The 22,195-nt window shown below is 43.4% G+C and overlaps 1 protein-coding gene across 2 annotated transcripts in view; it reads left to right on the plus strand.

Moving 5' to 3' along the window:
• Positions 1-22,195, plus strand: part of ERBB4 (erb-b2 receptor tyrosine kinase 4) — a 1,102,749-nt gene that overhangs the window by 670,064 nt on the left and 410,490 nt on the right. The window lies entirely within an intron of this gene.

The raw sequence follows: 22,195 nt of genomic DNA on the forward strand, positions 1-22,195 counted from the left end.
CAGATGTTGGTGAAAGAAGGATTGGACATGCCCAATCATTTGATTACACAGAAGATAAGCTGTTGCCAGAGGCATCCTTTTAAGGCTTATTGAATTTTAAACATTAAATTCTCACATTCAATGGCTGTTGGCCAAACAATAGTTTGGCCGACGGCTATCTCTCCCGTCTCCCTCCCAGTTTCCCCATACAGATACATGTGTCTGTGTATGCTATGAGAAGAGCGGAGAAAGCTACTGCTAGACATTTCTAGCAATGACTTATCTCTATGGAGAACAAAAGGATTGGGTGAAAATATAGATTTCCCAGGATCCCCACACAGATTAGTTTGTTGGCCAAACCTGCTGTTCTTGCCCTGTTCAGCCGACAAAAGTATAATGTGTATGGCCTGTTTAATGTGCATGCTCAGTTTTGTTGTCTGCAGATTGTAATCCAATGAGAGTGTCACGGCCTATGGTGTACGCTGTGACACTGTTTCCACACTTGCGGTTGCCCGTGGCAACGTGTTGCTGTGAGATCATGCGGTGGCAGTGTCACGGCCTTCTGGGTGATTGCCCTGACATGGTTGCCACGCATGCTGTTGCCGGTGGTTACATGTTTGGTATGCTTGTGTGTGCACTTCCCCTTTAAGTGGCTCCCTTCCTCTGTCTGGTGCTGTTAGGGTTAAGTCCCTGACTGGGTGTGGTCACTTGGCTTATTTCTTCTGTGGTTTCCTGGCTGGAGTCAGTTGTAGTTCAGCTGTTGTTGGTGCTGGAGCTCTGCTCTAGTCCAGGGTGTTCCATCTGTCCAGTGAGGGCCACCCTTGTGGTCATCAATGTTATCCTGGTGTCTCCTTCCCTTCCTGTCCTTATTTGTATGGAGTGGATTATGTTCAGGGTGTTTGTGTGTATAGTTTGGTGTTACATGTCTGGTGTTCGGTGTCCAGCATGTTTACTAGACATTCCCCAGTCTCACATTTATTGCAGCTATGGGTGTCCTGGGTTCCTGTGTGGTTGTAGTTTGTGCTGTGTCCTTTAATGTTGGTGTGGACAGCAGCACTTGTGCACGGGTTCCAGTCAGTGTGTCTGTGGCAGGTAAGTGTGTTATGGGTTACGCTTACCTGCCAACTCCATATGCTGTATGTGTTCCCCTCTCCTTGCAGCCTCTCCTGGCCTCAGATAGAGACTCCTGTTCCTCCATGACTGGGATGAACAGGTCGTCTCTTCCCTGCTCCTTGGTGAGGGATTACCAGGGTGACTCAGGGTCTCTAGGAATCCGGAGTATGAGCCGTCCTACCATCGGGGTCCGCTCATACGGTGAGGAGTCAGGGAGAGGATTAGGGATGCTGTAGGAGGTGACCTGCTCCCTTATTACTCCTTTTGGCCAGGCTGATCCCCTTTTACCCTTTGACACCACACGGTGGGGGGTTCCCCCACTCCCCATCGTGACAGAGCCCACGAAAGTTGGATTGGTCCACCATAGAACTTTCCAATGGCCCCAGGTTCTGTTATAATACAGACCCAGTAGAACTACCAGTAGACCACTTTTAAATTGCTGATTTGGTGAGCTAATCTAAATGGCTAAATGGCATGCTCCAACAATACCCAAAATAAATGTCAACAGTAGGTTTCATGCAGATTGTTGATTTGAAGACTAAATGAGTTTCTTCCATTTTGAAGGAAATATTCAATAAATGTATTTTGGAATCCCCTAGCCATGGTGTTTTGTGCAGCCCCCTACCATCAGGACATAGGCATGATAGTCAAAAGACTGTTGTCAAAAGACAGCCTTATCCATCTGACACAGAGAGCCAGGTGCCGTCATCAGATGGCAGCTCCATTTTCTCCTCTCTTCTTCACAGAAGTTAGTGTAGGAAGATGAAAGATGTATGTGAACACTCTCTAATGGCTGCTCAAATATATCCTGTATGTCAGAGAGTGGATGAGCAATGGCATGACAGACACCATTATAAGAGCACTTTGTTGCAGGCACTGTTATTGGAAGGGCGGGTGCTGTGTGTGTTCTACCATAAACATCTTTAAAGGGGGTTTCCCATGATTACTGTAGAAAACAGCCCTGTACCTCACATGGATCCAGAGATCTGTTTTACCCAGATACTCCAAGGATAACTTAGGGTTTCAGCTCCGCATAGAATCCTTTAATTCTCAAAATTACGACCAGAATGTTTTCGCCAATGTGAAATAATATGAATTTCCCCTTTAAAAGTGCATGTTCTTAACCTTGAAGAGGACCTTTCACCTCTCCTGACATGTCTGTTTTAATAGCTATATGCATCCCACATGTAATAACAATTCTGGAGCATCTATTCTTATGACTCTATGTTGTGCCATTCCTTTATTATTTCTACTAGAAGTTATTAATGCATTGCTAGCAGCCTGCAGTAAGGGTACAGAGGGGAGGTAACCAGTTGGGGTGTGTACCTGCACAGACTCACTCTATCCAATAAGTGCTGCCATTTTCAGACTGTGCAGGGACACACCTACAACTGGTTACCTCCCCTCTCTACCGTTACTGCAGTCATAAGAATAGATGCTCCAGAATTGTTATTACATGAGGAATGCATGTAGCTATTAAAACAGGCATGTCAGGAGAGGTGAAAGGTCCTATTCAAGTAACTGCAGGAACTATTCATTTGTAATATTTGTATAATCAAATCCTCCTCAGCTTTATTACATCGATTCATTTATTGTCAAATACCCACATTCGATTAACCTTCTTGGAACTTGGTGGCTGGTTGCCTGTAGTAGCCTTCCACACCGGGATCTCCAATTTGGCAATGCAGGAGGATTAATACCCATATCCTCATGGCTTAGATAGATAGTGGATTCATTTTTGAAATTTAAATGCAGGTTATGTAGATAAATGATACAGATAATCTCTGCAGATAAAAGATTAAGATATACACAGCCGCTTAAGAGAGCATTTAAATTTTTGCTCACCCTTAAGGCATTGCTAATACGGTGTTTATTCTCTTCTGCCGAAAACCATTTCCTGACTCTAAAAGGATAATTATCCCTGTAGGTGAATCTCTTCCACCCGAGAAGAGGAGAATAAACAGAATGTGTAATGAAGCAGACTGTTTTATCATTAGAGCAAGTCCTTCTGTGGATGTCTTCACCCGGAGCTGCCTCTGAAGCCTGTTATAGAGAACTGGCACACAGGCTGTGTGTAGAATATATCACGTTATAGTCCCCATCTGTTTGTCAAGCAGCCACCTCTAAGGTGCAATCCTGGCTGCCATGATTCAAGCCATGAATATGTTCAAATTTCACACCAGCCTTATTGCAATTTCTCTATTTTTTCCTGATTCCAGAGATTATTTTTAGATATAATTCATGTTCCCTGGTTGATAGTAGATGATGATTTGCAAATAGTTTTAGTCATTAGTAATAGGAAGCTGGAACATTCAGCACCCATACTGAAGCACAAAGGCTTAAAGTGGTTCTCCAGGGAATTGCCTAAATTCTCACTTTCAGTTAACCCATGGAAGGGAGAATGTTTCGGCAGTACTTAGCCTTCCATTGCACCAGCATTTTGCAATCTTGACCGTGATAGCTTGACCCCTAGGCTCACGGCAGGCTCTTCCGGTGAGGGCTTGACTGGAAGTACTCCTGTGTTTTCCTGTTCATCAACATAATGTACATGCAGCTGAACAGTAAGAATCAGGAGCACAACTGATCAAAACCTCAGGGAAAGAGCTTGCAGCCCATTAGGTGTGATCACAGCCGAGATTGTGAAATTGTCAGTGCGAACGAAGGAAGGGTAAGTACTGCTGAAAACTCTCCTCCCTCAACAGGTTAGGTGAAACAGAGAATTAAGGTAAAGCCCTGGAAAACCCTTTAATGGTTTATAGAATAGTACAATATTGTACATAGTATACCTGATATATGTTATGCAAAGTTCATATAACATATATAAACCTTGGGTCCTGGCACTCATGTGGATGTTACTTTGACATATGCCACCTACTTAAACATTGCTGCAATTGCACCAGTTTATGAAAATGTTATACCTTGTTGGCCATGGCCATTTTCAGGAGGTGTTGACTTGGCGTCCAAATTACTATTGAACATATCCAATCTATTGAGGCTCATGAGAAGCTGCTTTGTAAGCACTACTAAGGTATTCTTCATTGTTTAATTGTGATACTTACCTTTAGCAAGTAGAAGATGACCTCTGGTATAGTCACTCTAAAAAGCAAAGTGACCAAGAGCATACCTTTTATACAAAATCTTCAGGCTACATGTAATGTAGTTAACATTTTACAGATGTAATCTACAGTGTGCTTAATTTTCCACTCTAAAATATCTATGGCCAAATGCTAGATATGCTACAGAAGATAAGCAGTATATTTGTTGAATCCAACAATGATGGGCGCAAGGTTCAGAGACCAAGATACGAGTCTTATACAAAAATAAAATGAAGAACTGAAAATCACTGAAAACCTGTTTGAAGAAAAAATGATTCCTTATTCACCCATATGATGTTAGGACCCTGTGAGTGTAGACATGCTTTTAGCTGAAATGAGGCTATATCTGTAGGGTTAAAAATGGTGTGAAAGCACCAATTTGATTTTGCATAAATTTGGACTGTGAACTATCCAATAACATTGCAATATAAATCATGTCTAACTTGTCACATGTGTAAATAACCCAAAAACATAAAACAGCACATTAAAACTATTGATTTGTTTATTTTATGTTATTACACAGTCAAGTCACATTGTTATGACAACCAACTAATATCCCGAGAGTATGGACAGCAGCCAGACAGGCTGGGAATGACTCAGTAAGGTCCTGGTAGGCTGTCAGAGGTATCTGGTGTCATGTTGACTGCAGTGCATCCCACAACTACTGGAAAATGCGTGGGGCAGGATCCATATGGAGAACATGAGGATTAAGGTGGTCAAACAGATATTCAATTGGGTTCAAGTCTGGGGAATTAGGGAGCCAAGGTAGTACTTGAAAGTCTTGGTTATGCTCTTCCAACCAGAGTCAGACATTTCGAGCTGTGTGATGTCGTATTTTCCTCCTGGAAGATCCCCTCCTACCCAGGGAAGACAATGAGCATGCACCGTATGGGTGTATGTGATCTGCAAGGATGGAGTGTCTTCCACATGGATGGGAGGGCCTAGATAAAACCAGGAAAGCATTCCCCAGACCATAATGCTGTCCCCACCAGCTTATATTCTTCCAGTAATGGTTGCAGGTTGTTCCACTCAATGAATAAGAAAACAGTACTCATCGGAGAAGGCAACCTTTTGCCAGTCTATTTCCAATACTACTGCAAAAATGTAAGCCTTTTCTGCCAATGCAACTTTGTTAGTCGAGGTGCAATAACTATCATTCTGCTTCAGAAGCTCCATACACAGTAGGGTTCTTTGAAGCCCCCTGGTTCATTTTGGTGGTTTGCTGCTCCACTTTAGTGTGTCAGTCCACCCTCGGGCACCTTCGTATATACACTAGTATATTATAATAATAATAATAATATTACATACTAAACAATAAAACTGTCACGTTGGTGGTCGGTGCCCACCACGGTCTTGCTGTCCCAGGCAGGAGCAGATGTCGCAATTGCTCCCCCTGTGTGAATTGGGATTAGCGCTCTATGAACTTTCCCTAAGCACTGAGAGAGTTAATGCTTTACCCCTGGCCCTGTCCAGTTGCTGGTTGTTGCTGATCAGTCCCCCTATTTAGCTGGGCTGTGGTTCCACCTCCTTGCCTGTGCTTTGAGGTTATTCTTTGCTAGCAACCAGTGAAGGTGATCTTGTCTGGATATATGTGTACCAAACTTTGTCTTCGATTCCTCTCCTTGCTGCCTGCCCCGAATTTGGAACTGTGACCTGGGACATTTGTACTCAGCCTGCCCTGACCTTGGAACTGCTATTTGGAATACACAAGTACCTAGCCTGCCCTGACTATTGGACTGTCCTTGGTGCTTCAAACTGGTCTCTGACCCCCTTGGATCAGCAGCCAACTACACCAGGACTACTCCAGGAGGTAGCAGCCCGGTTAGTTCCTTGTGGTGTCTAGGGGTTGTAGGGTGAATACCAGGGAACTTCCAGGACAACGCCCTTAGCTTTAGCCCAAAACCAAACTGGTTTGTTAGCACAGTGGGTCCACATCCACTGTCCATAAAAAAAAACAAGAAATAAGGACAAAAAAAACATTGTTTTACAGCTATAAGTTCTTCTAAAGCCACATAGAATATATAACGCTTGTGTGCAGTATACTGTACAGTGTTTTCAGCACAAGCACTCCCTACTCATTTGAAACCAGTATATTGGGTGGACGTTCTTGTATAAATGTGGCTTGGAGGTTAGGGGTTATAGTTTCTGCTATGGATCCTATAGATAGGTAGAGCATTAGCTATAACTGAAAGTGCTGCAGTACTCTAGAGACACTAAATTAGGCTTTAAAAAAACATTAGCATTTTACAGCTGAAATCCAGTTACGGGTTCAGTAATCTGCATTAAGCCCAAATGATAAATGAATCCAAATATCCTTGTGAAATAAATGTAAATCAAACCCGTCTGTAATTAAATCCAGCTTTCCCTTAGATAAAGCTTTCTATGTTGCACAAATAGACATCCCAAATGAGAGCTGACATGTCAGCCGGGCCTATGTTCTGTAGCTTTACACCTTTTGAAATAGTTCTAAAAACAAGAGAGTAACAAGAGTCCCCCAGTCATTTAGATGGGGGCAGAAAACATTGTGCTTGGAAGTCAGCGTTCCCAACATTGAGAGATGGCACTGCATTTCGTAGTGCCTCAGGCAAGCAATAGATAGTAAGCTCTTGCATGCTTGCATTATTTTTGAGCTGGTTGAATGGATTGTACCTGCCACATAGCAGCTGTTTGAAAGGCCGGAACGTGCTAAGAATTTGTTTTCCCATGCCCTAGCATATATCAGGCACAATTTCCGGTGTACCGTCTCAAGCCTTGGGAAGTATAAGCCCAGATGGTTGGAACATAGACGGATTGTGTCTACCCACGTCCCATTGACACAGTTAGTGGAGCTCTGCTGTAGATCTACCCTCGGGGGACTACTGAACAAGTATTGGCAGATGGCACAGGTGACAGGACCAACTTCATAATAATGGGACGATGCCTTAGTGGCACAATGCTTCCTAATGGTTGCAATTTATCTTTATATTGTACTACTGTGTATACACAGGGCTGTTTACAGGTGACACTGGGGGATTTTGCAGCCTATAGATTTATTCACTGAGTCCTAATTGGCTTCTTTTTTTTTTTTAAACAGGTTTTTATAGAATTTTATTATGTTAAAAGTATTTTTATGTAAAGAGGTTTCCAGGTTGGAAAGTTTTACAAAGTATCATGAATTATTCCTAGCACAGCAAATCCTGACCTGATTCTAGGAGCGATTAAAGACGTTTTTTTTCACTTGCAAATACAAGATACACACATTTTTTTTCTATTCAGATACAGAGCAGAAAATGCATGTTGTCATTTTCGAATTAGCTTCTCTGCAACAGCTCCGTGAAGAAATTCAGAGAAGCTCAATTCAATTAGCAAATAATGTAGATGGACTTCCCATTGTCACATTTTTTGCAAATAATAAAAATAAAAACATATCTCTGTAAAACAAACTTAATTGCTGAACTTTGGTTTTTGCTTTAACATCTAAATCCTGTATTACACAGGCAGATCAGCAAGCGATTGTCTGTAGTGAAGCATTCTCTCCTGGCAATCTCTTGCTAGCTAGTGGAGAAGACCGCTACTATTACATGCAGCAATCTGCTCCACAGCATGGGGAAGTGTGATCGCTATGCCACTGCTCGTCCCCATATTGTCTAGTGGTTTGCCGGCGGCAGATCGCTATTAGTGCGATTGCAAATATATTTTTTTTATCATAAATAGTACACATTGGCATACAGATTTCATCCTAAGGATGTTATTATTATTATTTATTATTAAAGCGGCATTCATTCCATAGCGCTGTACATATGAGAAGAGGTATACATACATAATACAGAAAATTGCACTAATCATAAACAAGATGAGCTACAAACTGGTACAGAAGGAGAGAGGGCCGTGCCCGTGAGGGCTTGCAATCTACATGGTATGGGAGAAGGACACAGTAGGTGAGGGTGAGGTTGGTCATGGTGGTATAGAGGCAGCAGGGTTACTGGTTGTAGGCTTCTCTGAAGAGGTGGGTTTTCAGGTTTCTTTTGAAGGATTCCACTGTCAGTGAGAGTCTGATATGTTGGGGTAGCGAGTTCCAGAGTATGGGGGATGCGGGGGAGAAATCTTGGAGGCGATTGTGGGAAGAGGTGATAAGAGGAGAGGAGAGAAGGAGGTCTTGTGAGGATCGGAGAGTGCGTGTGGGGGTGTATCGGGAAAGTAGCTCAGAGATGTAGAGAGGGGACAGGTTATGGACGGCCTTGTATGTATTTGTTAGTACTTTGAAGTGAATTCGCTGGGCAATGGGGAGCCAGTGAAGGGATTGGCAGAGGGAAGAGGCAGAGGAGTAATAGGGTGAGAGGTGGATTAGTCGGGAAGCAGAGTTGAGGATAGATTGGAGGGGTGCGAGAGTGCTAGATGGAAGGCCACAGAGGAGAGTGTTGCAGTAGTCTAGGCGGGAGATAATGAGGACATGTACAAGCATTTTCGCAGATTCAAAGTTAAGAAAAGCGCGGATGCGGGAAATGTTTTTGAGTTGGAGGCAGCAGGTGGTGGAAAGGGCTTGGATGTACGGTCGGAAGGAAAGGGCAGAATCCAAGGTCACTCCAAGGCAGCGGGCTTTGTTGACCGGGGAGAGTGCGCAGCCATTGATCATGATAGATAGGTCTGTTGGGGGGGTTGAAGAAGATGGGGGAAAGATTATGAATTCTGTCTTATCCATGTTACGTTTTAGAGAGCGAGAGGCGAAGAAGGATGATATAGAAGACAGACATAGTGGGATTCTTGATAGTAAGGTGGTGATGTCTGGACCAGAGAGGTAGATTTGTGTGTCATCAGTGTAGGAGTGATACTGAAAGCCATGGGACTCTATGAGCTGTCCCAGGCCAAAAGTGTAGATAGAGAAGAGCAGGGGTCCTAAGACAGAGCCTTGCGGGACACCAACAGAGAGGGAATGAGATGAGGAGGTGTTGATTAATATTCCAATATGCAGTGGACCCAGATGCACATTTCATCCTCCTTCATCAGAACAAACTTTAGTGACCATTTCATGGAGATATGAGGTTGTCCTTCAATAGAAACGTATTACCTATCTACAGGATAGGTGCTAACTGTCTAATTACTGGGGGTTCTATTCCGGGGAACCCAGCAATCACAGGAAAGGGTGTCCTATGTCTTCTATAGTAAGAGAGGGTGACACCAGCTCCATCTAGTGGTGGATGTGAATATGGCCCATTAATATATACCACAACACAAACATATTATACAACATAAACACAAGCATATACAACACAAACATTCATTTTAACCCCTTTTGCAGTGTACTGCTGCAGTGGGACGCTCCAGTACCAGCAAAGGGCCTTCTAGAGAATAGATCAGACACCTGTGGATAGGTGATAAGTAGTTATTGTGATTCATCCCATTTATGGGGGCCAAATATTATAAATGGTACTTGGTTAGTGGAGAACCAGTCACAAATGTTGTTTTGGGGCCAGGAGCTCTGTTTAGCACAGCTAAAACTGTAATTTATATTGTATGTCATTTTGTGTATTGAAGTCTAAGGTTTTACTTTTTGTAAAAACAAAAAGAACAGACATTTGAAAAACACAGATAATCTCTGTAATATACAACAGTTATTCATTTTGACATTATTTTAAATGTACTGTAGACTCTTCTATTGCATCCTTTGCATTTTTCTGGTAAAAGTAGATCTAATATGAAGTGATATTAGAGTTAAAATACCACATTGAACTCTGCGGAATCATACTGAGGCTTGTAAAGGTCACAAGCAGCCAGATATATACCTTAAATGAAATACAGGGGCCGTGCCCTGACTTCTATGACCAGTCTCCCTCTCTGCCCATAATAATGGAGTTCCCTATTAATATTAGGTTGACACTTGGTCTGTTGCAGTTCATTATTCCCTGTTCCCTTTCATCGTTGGCAACAAAGATTATGAAACCAGCATTTTCATCTTCTCGGCAGAAATTAAGACACTGCTGTTTACCTCAACACATTTCTTCTCATTCCTGGCAGGAGAATATGTCAAAGTAAGTCTTTTGTTTTCATGACCTTTGTCAAATGGTGAGATTGAGGCACACAGATTTTAAGTATTGCAATTCAAAGTGTTTATTTAATTATACAGTAGCTTCATCCAATTGCCCAATATTTGTTTCCAAGATATAAACAGAATCTCTAGACCGGACGTTTCGGTCCCATTAGACCTTCATCAGTGGTCACATTTTATCTGCAATAATATAGAATAATAGAAATGAGCTGGACTAGAAACACTGAAGAGATTGTGATATATACATACAATAATATAGAAATACATCAATCCAAGACGTTGCTAAATATACAGGAGATACGACATAATGGAAAATCCATGGAAGGGAATTATATTGAGGCTTGATCCGGATTTTGTATAAATCATAAAGTGCTCATATAGATTCAGACTCATTAAAATGAAAGTTATGTCACCCCCAAGTGGGAACCGCTGAGTAAATTATATTATGCAGCATGTAGCAAATGGAGGACGCTGGATACACTGGGCACCTGTGAAAAATAAAAGGATTAGTCGATCCTGTACCTGCTCTGGCGGGAATAGTGGGTCTCAGGGTGTTGGATATACGACGTCTGAATCGCGCCTGCCATGGTTAAAATGTACGGGCTCCTAGTTGTTCCGGTCATGTGGCCGGAAGTCACGTGGCGCCGGGTAAGCATGTGTGCATTCCACAGGGACGTCACGTGACCGGTGGAGATCCGGGTGTGCGTTCCACCATTGTACAATCTAGCAGTTGTGCTAATATATGAACTTAGGGGGTAAGTATAATCAGTTTTAATGAGGGGACAGTATATAGCAAATATAAGGATGCCTTTTGAGTCTAAATGTACATACTAAAAGAACATGATACAGTATGGGAGAAAAATAAAATTAAAGGGAGAATTAATGGGAAAATGGGGGAAAAGGTCATCTCACCCTCACCCGATGCAGATAAAATTCATTTTCAGCGGGTCTGTGGAAAAAATAGAACAATGTTAAGACCATATACATATCATCTATGATTATACATTAATAAAGAAGTCAAATTCGCAATTCAGACCGTTAGATGAAAGTGTCCCTAATTTATAAATCCATAATGCCTCCCGTTGTTTTAGGAGGAGTGTCCGATTGCTTCCCTCCTGGGTGGATAAACTTGTTCCAAAAATCTGAAAACGGAGTTGCGAGATATGATGTTTCTTGTCCGAAAAATGGTATGGAATTGGTAAGAAAGTGTGGCCAAGTCTAATAGTCAGCTTGTGCTTACTTAGTCGATCCCGGACGGGCGAGTCCGCACGGGCATTTTATTAAATAAACCACGAAACTGGCGTTGCAGATATAGAATCTTTGGATTGTCCAGTACGTGGATGCGTGGCATATTCACCTTTTATTATGCTCAAGCACTGGACGCAATGCAGACAAGGATATGTACCTTGTCGTCTACTCCGTAAAAAGTCTATTTCGGTGGTTTGGTAAAACCGCCTATGTCCGCCTTGACCAGTTTTTCCCTGATATTGGGAGATCTTTTTTTAGAACATCAGTGGTGATTGAATTATTTCATATTGGGATAAGCTTTAGCTAAAAGTGGCCAATGTTGTTTAAGAGCCTGTTGTATTTTTGGCATTAAAGGATGGTATGTGGTTACACATGCTATTTTGTTTTGGTTATTGGGTATGGGTTGTGACTTAGGAGTCTCTTTCAGGTTTTGTAGAGCATTGTTTAAAACGGTCTCAGGATAACCCCTATTTAGAAGATTTTTGGTCATAGTGTCAAGTGGTGTAGTTTTTATTTTATCACTGCTGACAATTCGGTCAAACCGTGTATACTGTGACCAGTGTAAAGAGTTTTTTGTAGCCCTGGGGTGACAGCTTTTGTAGTGGAGGAGACTGTTGCGATCGGTAGGTTTGTTGTACAAATATATAGATAGTGTTCCCATTTGGTCAATTTTGACAAGTGTATCGAGAAAGCTAATCTCTTCTTTACTGGTGTGAGAGGTTGAACCAAGTTCATTGTATATCTGGTTTAAACCTTCTCCAAACTTGTGTACAGTGGATATTGGTCCCCTCCAGATGCAAAAAATATTGTCTATAAAACGGTAACACACTTCAGCGTATTGCTGAAATAAAGGATTTGTATAGACGTGATCCTCCTCAAACGCGATCATAAAGGCATTTGCATACCCCTTCACCGTACCCCTTCTCTGGCCATAGTACGTGTCACCAAACAGAAAAAAGTTTTTTGTATGATCTCAAGAATTTTTAGGCAAAATTCCTGTTGTGTAGTATCCAAATTAGAGTGGTTGTGTAATAGTCTTGCCGTGGCTTGTATCCCTTTATCATGTGCTATAGATGCGTATAAGCTATTGATGTCTAAAGTTAATAGAGTGCTTTCTAGTGTTATGACAATTTTATTTTGTTTTCTAAGGAAATCAGTAGTGTCTAGTATAACAGATCTCAATGTCTTAATCAATGGTGTAAGTATTTTCTCTATGTAGATGGCTGGGGGGGGGGGGGTGGGGGGGGATGAGTCAGTCGAGGCGACTATAGGACGTCCTGGAGGGTTGATAAGACTTTTATGGATCTTGGGTAGTATATAAAAAACAGGAATGATGGGATTCTGTTTGGTGAGGAAAGCAGCAGTTTTGGAATCAATGACTCCTGACTGTGAGTATGTATTAATCGTACTGGAAATTAATTCTTGTATCTGTGCGTTGGGATCCCTAGGTAATGTTCCGTATGTCTCTATATCTGAGAGTTTTATCACTATATATACATTGGCTGTTTTCAGCCCTTGATTGGCACCAGAGCCTGTCGAATAGAGTGCGGTTCTCCACTTCATCACATACACGACCTTTGTCAAATGGACTTGCTCAGAAACATGGTGAATTTGGTGACAACGTGTTCCTGGATCCTGGGTTTGTACCATATGTAATATGTGCAAGAAATCTGTTTCCAATTTGAGACTTAAAGGGGTTGTCCAGGTTCAGAGCTGAACCTGGACAGCCCTCCATTTTCACCCAGGCAGCCCCCCTGACATGAGCATCGGAGCAGTTCATGCTCTGATGCTCTCCTTTGCCCTGCGCTAAATTGCACAGGGCAAAGGCATTTTTCTGAGTTCCGGTGACGTACCGGGGCTCTCTATGGGGCTGACAGGAACCCCGGTGACGTCACCGGCACTGATGGGCGGGATTTGGCTCTGCCCTAGCCAGTAAAACGGCTAGGGCAGAGCTAAAGCCCGCCCCTCAGAGCCGGTGACGTCACCGAACAATCCGCTGGGCGGAAGTTACCGCCCGGCAGTGTGTTATTGAAAACACAAGAGCCTGTGCCCTGCGCGATCTAGCGCAGGGCACTGGAGCGCATCGGAGCATGAGATGCTCAGATGCTAGGCTCAGGGGGGCTGCCGGGGTGAAAATAAGGGTATGTCCGGGTTCAGCTCTGAACCCGGACAACCCCTTTAATGATAAATGTGGGCACAGTTTGGTAGGGGTTAAGAAATACACACATCTTAAAAAAATGTGCCGTATTTTACTCCATTTGACTTTAATATTGACGTAAACATTGGTCTTAATAAACCTTCTCCTTAGGCTATGGAAATTGAAAGTCTGATAGGCAGTCTGTCAGCAGTTTTGATCTTGCCAAACTCCTGACAACTCTATGTAGGGGCTGGGAGAACAGTGCAAACATACATTTTTGTGCAGAGTGTTTTTCTCAAAAGGAGTAGAAAGAACATGAAGTTTTATTCTGCCAGGTTCTCCTCTTGCAAGTATCCAGGTAAGGGCTTCACTGTAAAGTGCTTTTTGCATTGAGTTACTCTACAGCCCCCCCCCCTCTGAGTGGTAGCTGTATCATCCAACCAGCGGACCACTGGAGTCACCGCTCAGAGCAGAAGGGAAGTGTTGTGAAACAACTCAGTGCAAAGAGCACTTCACAATGAAGCTCGGGCTCCTGGGCTTCTGGAAGAGCAGAACCTAGCAGAATAAAACTTCACACTTTCACTATGGCTGATGAGAAAAGCTCTACCTTTGTACTACTTTTCTCAGTACCTACTTAGTGCTATTAGTAGTTATGCATGGTGATAAATGCTGATAGACTCCTGTTGAGCTAGGTACTAAATCCACTTGCAGCATAAGAAAAATCGGCAGCGGACTCTAGGCATGTTTTAGATCTTCAAATACATAGCATGCCTTTTCCTTTTAGAACATGCAATTTTCAATATGGATTTTATCCATTGTGATGCCATTGGTGAAATCTGCACCAAAATCCACAACTACAGTACATCTGTATGTAGCATACACAGAGTTAGCTGTGGATATTGGAGCAACATTCTAGGCTGGTTCAACAGGGGGTTGCTGGGGCTCTCCAATGGAATCACAATGTTAGAAAACAAAGGAGGATGGTTCAGATCTCTCCTCTTCAAATGCAAGGAAATCTAAAACTAGGGGGCAATAAGCTTTGGTCCCACCTGTCCTTTTGTGGGTGCAATTATCTATTTAGCAGGTACTGTCAAACTGCCAGGAAAGCTCAAACAATAATCTGGCATAACATAGGTATTGGCACATACACAGTATTTAAGCCATTTTTGATTGCAAAATTGTGAACGTAAATAAAAACCCTCAGAGTTGTTGGCTGTGTAGAAATGACTGTATCTCTAAATGATTTGCAAGATCTGGATGCCAATGTGTAAATATCACTAAACCCAGATGTCGTCAGAAATGTTCTTCCCATTATGACTGCCTTCAGCTAATGGCCCACATAATTCCAGCTTCAAACTGTCAGAGGGGATTCAGGCTTCTTATACCTTAAAATGCGGCTTCTGCTTCCATGCGCTTTGCAGTGTGGTCACTGAGCTGAAATATAAAAGGTTAAATCCCTCATTTTGATTATTACAGCACGCTGCCCTCCTTGTCCTCTCCTAATACAAACCTGACATTTTAGATCTGCACAGCCCAGCTCCTCGGAAATCAACTGTGCAGAGCAATGAGAAAGGTTTCAAAGGCTGACTGATCATGAATAGCCCACTGTATCTCAGCAGGCTGATGTGTAAGGGGTCCTGAAGTTACAGCTGGTTAACCAATGCCCTGTTACTCTGAGCGCTACAAGTCCTGGTTTCTTCTACAGAAACTGTGAATGAGAACCATAATATGTTATCGCTAGTAGATGTCTTATCTGCTGAGCAATGTCTTTGTTCTATGACAAAGTAAAGGGGGAGGGATTCGCAGCACCGCAACAGGCTGGAAGAGGCAGCGGGGTGGCAAAGAGGAAAAGGCGGGCCACATCAAACAGGCCATTAACTGTTCCCGGGGGCACCCCTTGCGGCAATCTCCCTTGCCAAGGGGTAGATGTTCTGCAGCCTGGTGCTTTTTTGAGGAAAGTGCGGACGATAAAAGAATTGTCATTTGCAACCTGTGCCGTACACAAAATGACCAGGGGCGTGAACACTAACAACCTCACCACATGGACGCATGGGTCCACAATCAGTGTCTGCAGGTCACACCACTGACTTCTCTTCCCTTGTGTTACGTGCTGGCCAATCCCTTTCCAAGACGCAGGCCCGGATGCCTCCAGCCCTGCACCTGGACCTTCGCAAGCACCATCAGCTAGCACATCCACTTCTGTATCCCAGCGCAGCATACATATGTCCATACCCCAGGCCTTTGAATAAAAGCTCAAATACCCGGCACCCCACCCACAGGCCATAGCACTAAATGTGCCCTTTTCCAAATTGCTGGACCTGGAAATGTTGCCATTTAGGCTTGTGGACACTGAGGCTTTCGGCAGCCTGATTGCTGCTGCGGTCCCTCGTTACTAAGTCCCCAGCCGCCACTATTTTTCCCGATGTGCCTCCCCTGCCTTACACCAGCATGTGTCCCGTAACATCACACATGCCGTAACCAACACAGTTATTGGGAAGGTCCACTTAATGACTGACACATGGACAAGTGCTTGTGGCCAGGGATGCTACATTTCCCTGATGACACACTGTGTGAACGTTATGGAGGCCAGGAGCGAGTCGTACCCTGACATAGCACAGGTGCTACCGACGCCAAGAGTTGCTGGCTCTACTTCCTTCAGGATTTCCACCACCTATATTAGTGGGTGCGACCCCGCCTTCTCCTCCACCTCCTCCTTCACTTCCACCTCTGAATTCTCATCTTGCAGCACCAGTCAGCCATCAGTCGGTATCTGGAAGCAGTGGGGATGCAGCAACATGCCGTGCTTAAATTAATATGCTTAGGTGACAAACAGCACACCACCACAGAGCTGTGGCAGAGTATAAGGGACCAGACTGAGCTGTGGGTCTCGCCACTCAACCTACAACCAGGCATAGTTGTGTCTGATAATGGCCGTAACTTGGTGGTGGCTTTGGAGCTCGGCAAGCTCACACACATACCATCCCTAGCCCACGTGTTCAACTTAGTGGTTCCGCGGTTTCTCAAAACTTACCCCAACTTGCCTGATCTACTGGTGAAGATGCGCCGCATGTGTGCCCATTTCCGATAGTCATCTACAGCTGCCGCCAGTCTGGCAATGCTGCAGCAGCGCTTGCAATTGCCAGCTCACCAACTGTTGTGCGACGTGAGCATGCGTTGGAACTCCACGTTCCACATGTTGGCAAGGCTTTGTGAGCAGCAGAGGGCAGTAGTGGAATACCAGCTGCAACATGGTCGTCGCCTTTCCAGTCAGCTTCCGCTCTTCACAAGCGACTAATGGGCATGGATGTCTGACTTCTGTGAGGTTTTACGCAACTTCAGGAATCAACACAGATGGTGAGCAGCGATGCCACTATTATCAGAGTAACCATCCCACTTCTGTGTCTACTAAAACACTCGCTGCTCATGAAGGAGGAAGCTTTGCATGTGGAAGAAGTGGAAATGGGGGAAGACAGTACACAGGGTGATATCCAGACCACCCTCTGTTTGTCTTCTCAGCGCGAATTGGATGATGATGATGAGGAGGAGCAGGAGATTTATTCCATCTGTTCAGCGTGGATGGGCCAAAGAGGAGGAAGAGGATGAGGAGATCAAGAGTCATCCTCCTGATGAGGACAGCAAAGTCTTGTCTGTTGGGACTCTGGCACACATGGCTGACTTTATGTTATGCTGCCTTTCCCATGACCTTTTATGCATTTTGGCCAACACCGATTACTGGTTGTTTACCCTTCTCGACCCCCGCTACAAAGAGAACTTCTCATGTCTCATTTCTATGGTGGAGAGGACTAGCAAAAGGGTGCAATACCAGAAGGTCCTTGTGGAAAAATAGCTCCAAAAATTTCCAGCTGACAACGCTGGCAGCAGAGTACGTAGTTCCTTGGGCAACCGAGGAGGGGAGATGAGGGGGACACACAGTAATTCCCACAGAGGCAAGGCAACACTCTCTAAGGTCTGGGACAGTTTCATGCCACCCCGCCAGCAACCTCACCCTGATGCACTGCCTAGTGTCACAAGGAGAGAAACGTTTTGGAATATGGTAAAGTAGTACGTAGCAGACCATGTCAGCGTCCTCAATGATCCCTCTATGCCTTACAACTATTGGATGTTCAAGCTGGACACGTGGCACAAACTGGCGCTCTACACCTTGGAGGTGCTGGCCTGCCCTGCCGCCAGCGTTTTGTCAGAGCGAGTATTTAGTGCTGCTGGGGGCATAATAACTGATAAGCGCTTCCGCCTGTCAACTGAAAATGCTGACAGGTTTACTCTATAAAAATGAACAAGGCCTGGATTGCCCCTAACTTCTCTACTCCACCAGAGGAAAGCGGCTGAACATAATGGCACTTTGAATGTGGCTTTTATGGTGTATTGCATACACTGTATTCCAATGCACCCCTTTCACCACAAAAAAAGGGTATATGGTTCAATCTTCCTTTTCTAATCCTCCTCCTCCTCCATCATATCAACATGCATAATAGGCTGTCCACGCTCTTAATGTTATAGAGGTTTAGCGCAGCAGCAGACCCTCAACCATAATGTTTTAGATGGTCAGCTCTGCAGCAGGCCCTCGCCCCTTATGTTTTAGATGGTCAGCTCAGCAGCAGGCCCTCGCCCAAAATGTTTTAGATGGTCAGCTCAGCAGCAGGCCCGCAAACCTTAATATTTTAGATGGTCAGCTTAGCAGCAGGCCCTTGCCCATAATTTTTTCCATGGTTAGATCGGCAGAAGGCCCTCGCTCCTAATGTTTTAGATGGTCAGCTCAGCAGCAGACCCTTACCTCAAATATTTTAGATGGTCAGATCAGCAGCAGGCCCTCGCCCCTAATGTTTTAGAGGGTCACCAGCAGGCTCTTGCTCCTAATGTTTTTGAGCAGGCTATCAATCATAATTTTTCAAGGGTGTGTGTGATGCCCTCCTGTATGTGTGATAAAGGGTGTATTGGAATGCCGGTTCCTTGTAATTTTTGGTAGCCCTTTCACTTAGTGCATAGGCTTTATGAGTGTAGGAGTCCCACTACCTGAATAATTGTACCGCAATGTGAGTGAGGCCTTCCTTTATGTGATATACAGGTTGTATAGGAGTGCCTCGTACTTGTAATTTTTGGCAACACTTGAACTTTATACACAAGTAAATATACAGGAAAGAATGTCTCCTAACAATTTTTCCTCTAAAATCGATTTTATCTTCGGTTTGGTGCATATTATTGTCAGTCTGTAAAAGTGGCGTACTACTCGGACAACATCGTTCCCAGCAGTGACATAGGAGTCCGAGATGCATCCAGACATCCTCCCCATGCTGTTCCCGAACCATTGCAGTGGGGTTTCCATCAATTTCTGATCTTTTCCTATGAACCAGACACCCTCCCCTCTTCAGAGCAGGGGGTGCCTGGTTTAATGCCCGGGTTCTCCCATTGACTTCCATTGTGCTCGGGTGCCGGTAGACCACCCGAGCATCCTGAGGTGTTTTACTCGAGCACCTGAGCGCTTTGGTGCTTGATCAACACTAGTCACCACGCCAGCCAGCGTGATTACGTCATCATGCACCGCATGTGATTTTGCGTTGGATCTTCAATCAAGATGGCCGCGGTGGCCTCTTTGAGCTCAAATGAATACGGTGAGCATTGTTTATTTAAGTTTTTTAACCAATGAACCCCTGAAAGCCCTAATTGTGTATCTCAGATGCCGTGATCAGAAATAAACGTGGCATCTGAGGGGTTTAATGATGGAGGGCAGCGCAATAGCCATTTCCTGTCATTGTGCCCACTACATAAAAAGAAATACGCTTCATAGCAAAGTAATTCGTCATAAAGTGCATTTTTTGTGAAATTCGGCAAAGCAGCCGAATCAAAATTTTGTAAACTTCGCTCATCTCTACTTATGATTAACCTTATAAATGATGAGACATGTTTAACTATCAGTAATTAGAATTGAATCCAAACTAAAGCCAAATTGGCAAAAAAATATAAGGCGTTTACACCAGTCTTAATAACCCCTGCACTTGCGGTGGATCCACGGAAGTTATGAAGAGGCGCCGTCCTCTACATAACTTCAGTGCATCAACCACTGATCTAAATCTATGCCAGCTTCCTTGCTGGCTTAAATTTAGACCATTTTCTATACCTAAAATAGGCATTAAAAATTATAAATGAGACAGGCCTGGTGGCCCTACGTCTTCCCCACCAACACCACGCCCCCTTTCTTAGATCTGGCGTGAGCAGGTAAAAGTCACAGATTGCAGTGTAAATAACCTTTCCCCTGCAATCTGCCTTAGATATAGGCCAGAAAACTGGCCTATATCTGATAATAAATGACCCCTATAGTTTCTGACACAGCCTCAGTGAAATGTGAAAAAATGTCCTAATACCATCATTCTTCATACAATCATATAGAGCAGGGGGGCATCAGAAACAAAAAATTTATACAATGAAATTAGAAAATTGCATAGATAATCCTTATTTTGTCTCCTAACAGCAAACAAGAACCTATGTGGTTTGGAGGTACAGTAGCCTATATAACTGCTATGGCAGATTTTGATTTCAAGTTGACCTCATTCCTATAAACTAGGGATGGCCAACTAGCTGTAGGCTTAGAGCGGTAGGCAGCCTGGGCATTATGGGAGTTGTAGTTTTGCAACAGCTGGAGAGCTACAGGTTGGCCATCTCTGCTATATACTCTTCCCTTTTTATGAAGACTCTGAAAATGATAGAAAATTGAACGAACAGTTATCGAAGGAGTTGGCCCACAAACAACATTTATCATCTACTTGCAGATAATAAATGTGGTATCATTGCGGTTCAAAACCGCTTGGACAGAACAACAGAGATTCCAAAGACCCCTGTGTGATTGAAGCACTACTTTATTCACTTTTATGGGACTTCTGAAAATAGCCAAGAGCAATTCTCATGTGACCAGTCCCAGAAAAGTGAATTGAACCGTGGTCAATCCATTTACACAGGGAACTAGGGGACTCCTATTCTTGTGAACAGTTGAAAGGTAAAAAATGCAGGCAATGGGAAAGCCTATTGAGAAACTCCTGAAGTGTGGTACCTTTTAAAAATTTCATAATTAGCTGCTCAATGCAGCTTCCTTCTGGCGTCGTGGCTGTGCACTGAAATATTTCCGCCCCTAGTCTGTTTACTTCAGATGGGGTATGGACAGAGGTCACTTGTGTAGCTGCAGCCAATGACTGGCCTCAGCAGTGACATATGCCCAAGTGGAACATCACTGGTGAGTCACAAGATGCTTGAATCACTTTATTGCTGAGGACAGTTATTGGCTGCTACAGCACAGGTGACCCTGTCCATACCCCAGCCAGAAGTAAACAGAGCAGGGACCAGAAAATTGCCAAACAGAGCCAGGGTGCTGGAACTGAGTGGCGATGAGTAGTTGAGTTGGAGTTTTTCAACAGGTACCACAAACACTAAGAGCGAAGTAAAATGGCCATAATCAAGAAAAAAAACCTTCTAGATCATCTCTCCTCCAGTGGGGTGCATGTGTTGAATCAGCACATATTACGATTCTAATTTACTATTGACCCTAATATCCTATATGTTCACAAGTGGATAAAAGGGCGTCTTCACAACAGTGTTACGAATTCCATAATTGCTTTCCGTTATAACCATGTTAATAACGGAATTCGTAAGATGGAATTCAAAACAGAAACCTTTAGAGGCATTCCGTTTTGACCCATCAAAATAGAGGTCTATGGGCAAGCATAATAGATCCATCTGGTTTCTGTTATGCAGGACGTAAACGAAAGTCCTGTCGACATGGTTATAACGGAAAGCAATAACAGAATTTGTAACGCTGATGTGAACCCACCCTTCTATGGTGAACTGCCTGCACCTATAGTTTTTTCTTTTTCTAGATGGATGGGTTAAAGCTTATTTGTATCTGTATCAGTCAATTTATAGAAATGCCTGTCAGATTTTACTGTATAAGAGGCACACTGCATGACTGTCCAAATGAAGTTCAGGAAACATTAGCGCACTATCCCGATTTCTACCCTTGAGTCTTCTAGATGTCCACATAGGAAACGGTAGGGGGCAGCGCTGAACACATGAAATAGAACATAATGGCCATCTGAGCACTGACTGGTGCTTAATACTGAAGCAGTTAATCTTTCCTAAACTCAGTCCCAGATTATGTATCCAATAAGCCTCCGTTATTTATTCCTCTGTAAGCTCCTTTACAATGGTAACATATCAGAATTCCCAATCATATGTTTCCTAGAAATGAGGTGGATCCCTGATTAAATTAATATATAATAAGACCTCAAAACTGCTTATGCATGATCTTGTAGGTAATGAAATATAACCTGACTTTTTATTATTAATATTAAGCTACAGCAGCTTTAATTTACCTTATGCGGAAAGTAATATGGCTTTCAAGCAATTGGAATATTAATGCACTAGATTAAATATAAAACTGTTTTTTGGAGCAGAGCCGGGTTTTAACCACTTGTTTTTTTGTTTTGTTTTTTCTCTCCCTTCATTCCATAATACTGGAGATGAGAGAGAGGATTTGAGAAGACAAATTGATTCAGAGTTGACATATTAATTATTAACTGCAATTTGCCATTAATGTCA

The sequence above is a fragment of the Bufo gargarizans genome, chromosome 8 (assembly GCF_014858855.1).
Source record: "Bufo gargarizans isolate SCDJY-AF-19 chromosome 8, ASM1485885v1, whole genome shotgun sequence".
Taxonomy (NCBI): domain Eukaryota; kingdom Metazoa; phylum Chordata; class Amphibia; order Anura; family Bufonidae; genus Bufo; species Bufo gargarizans.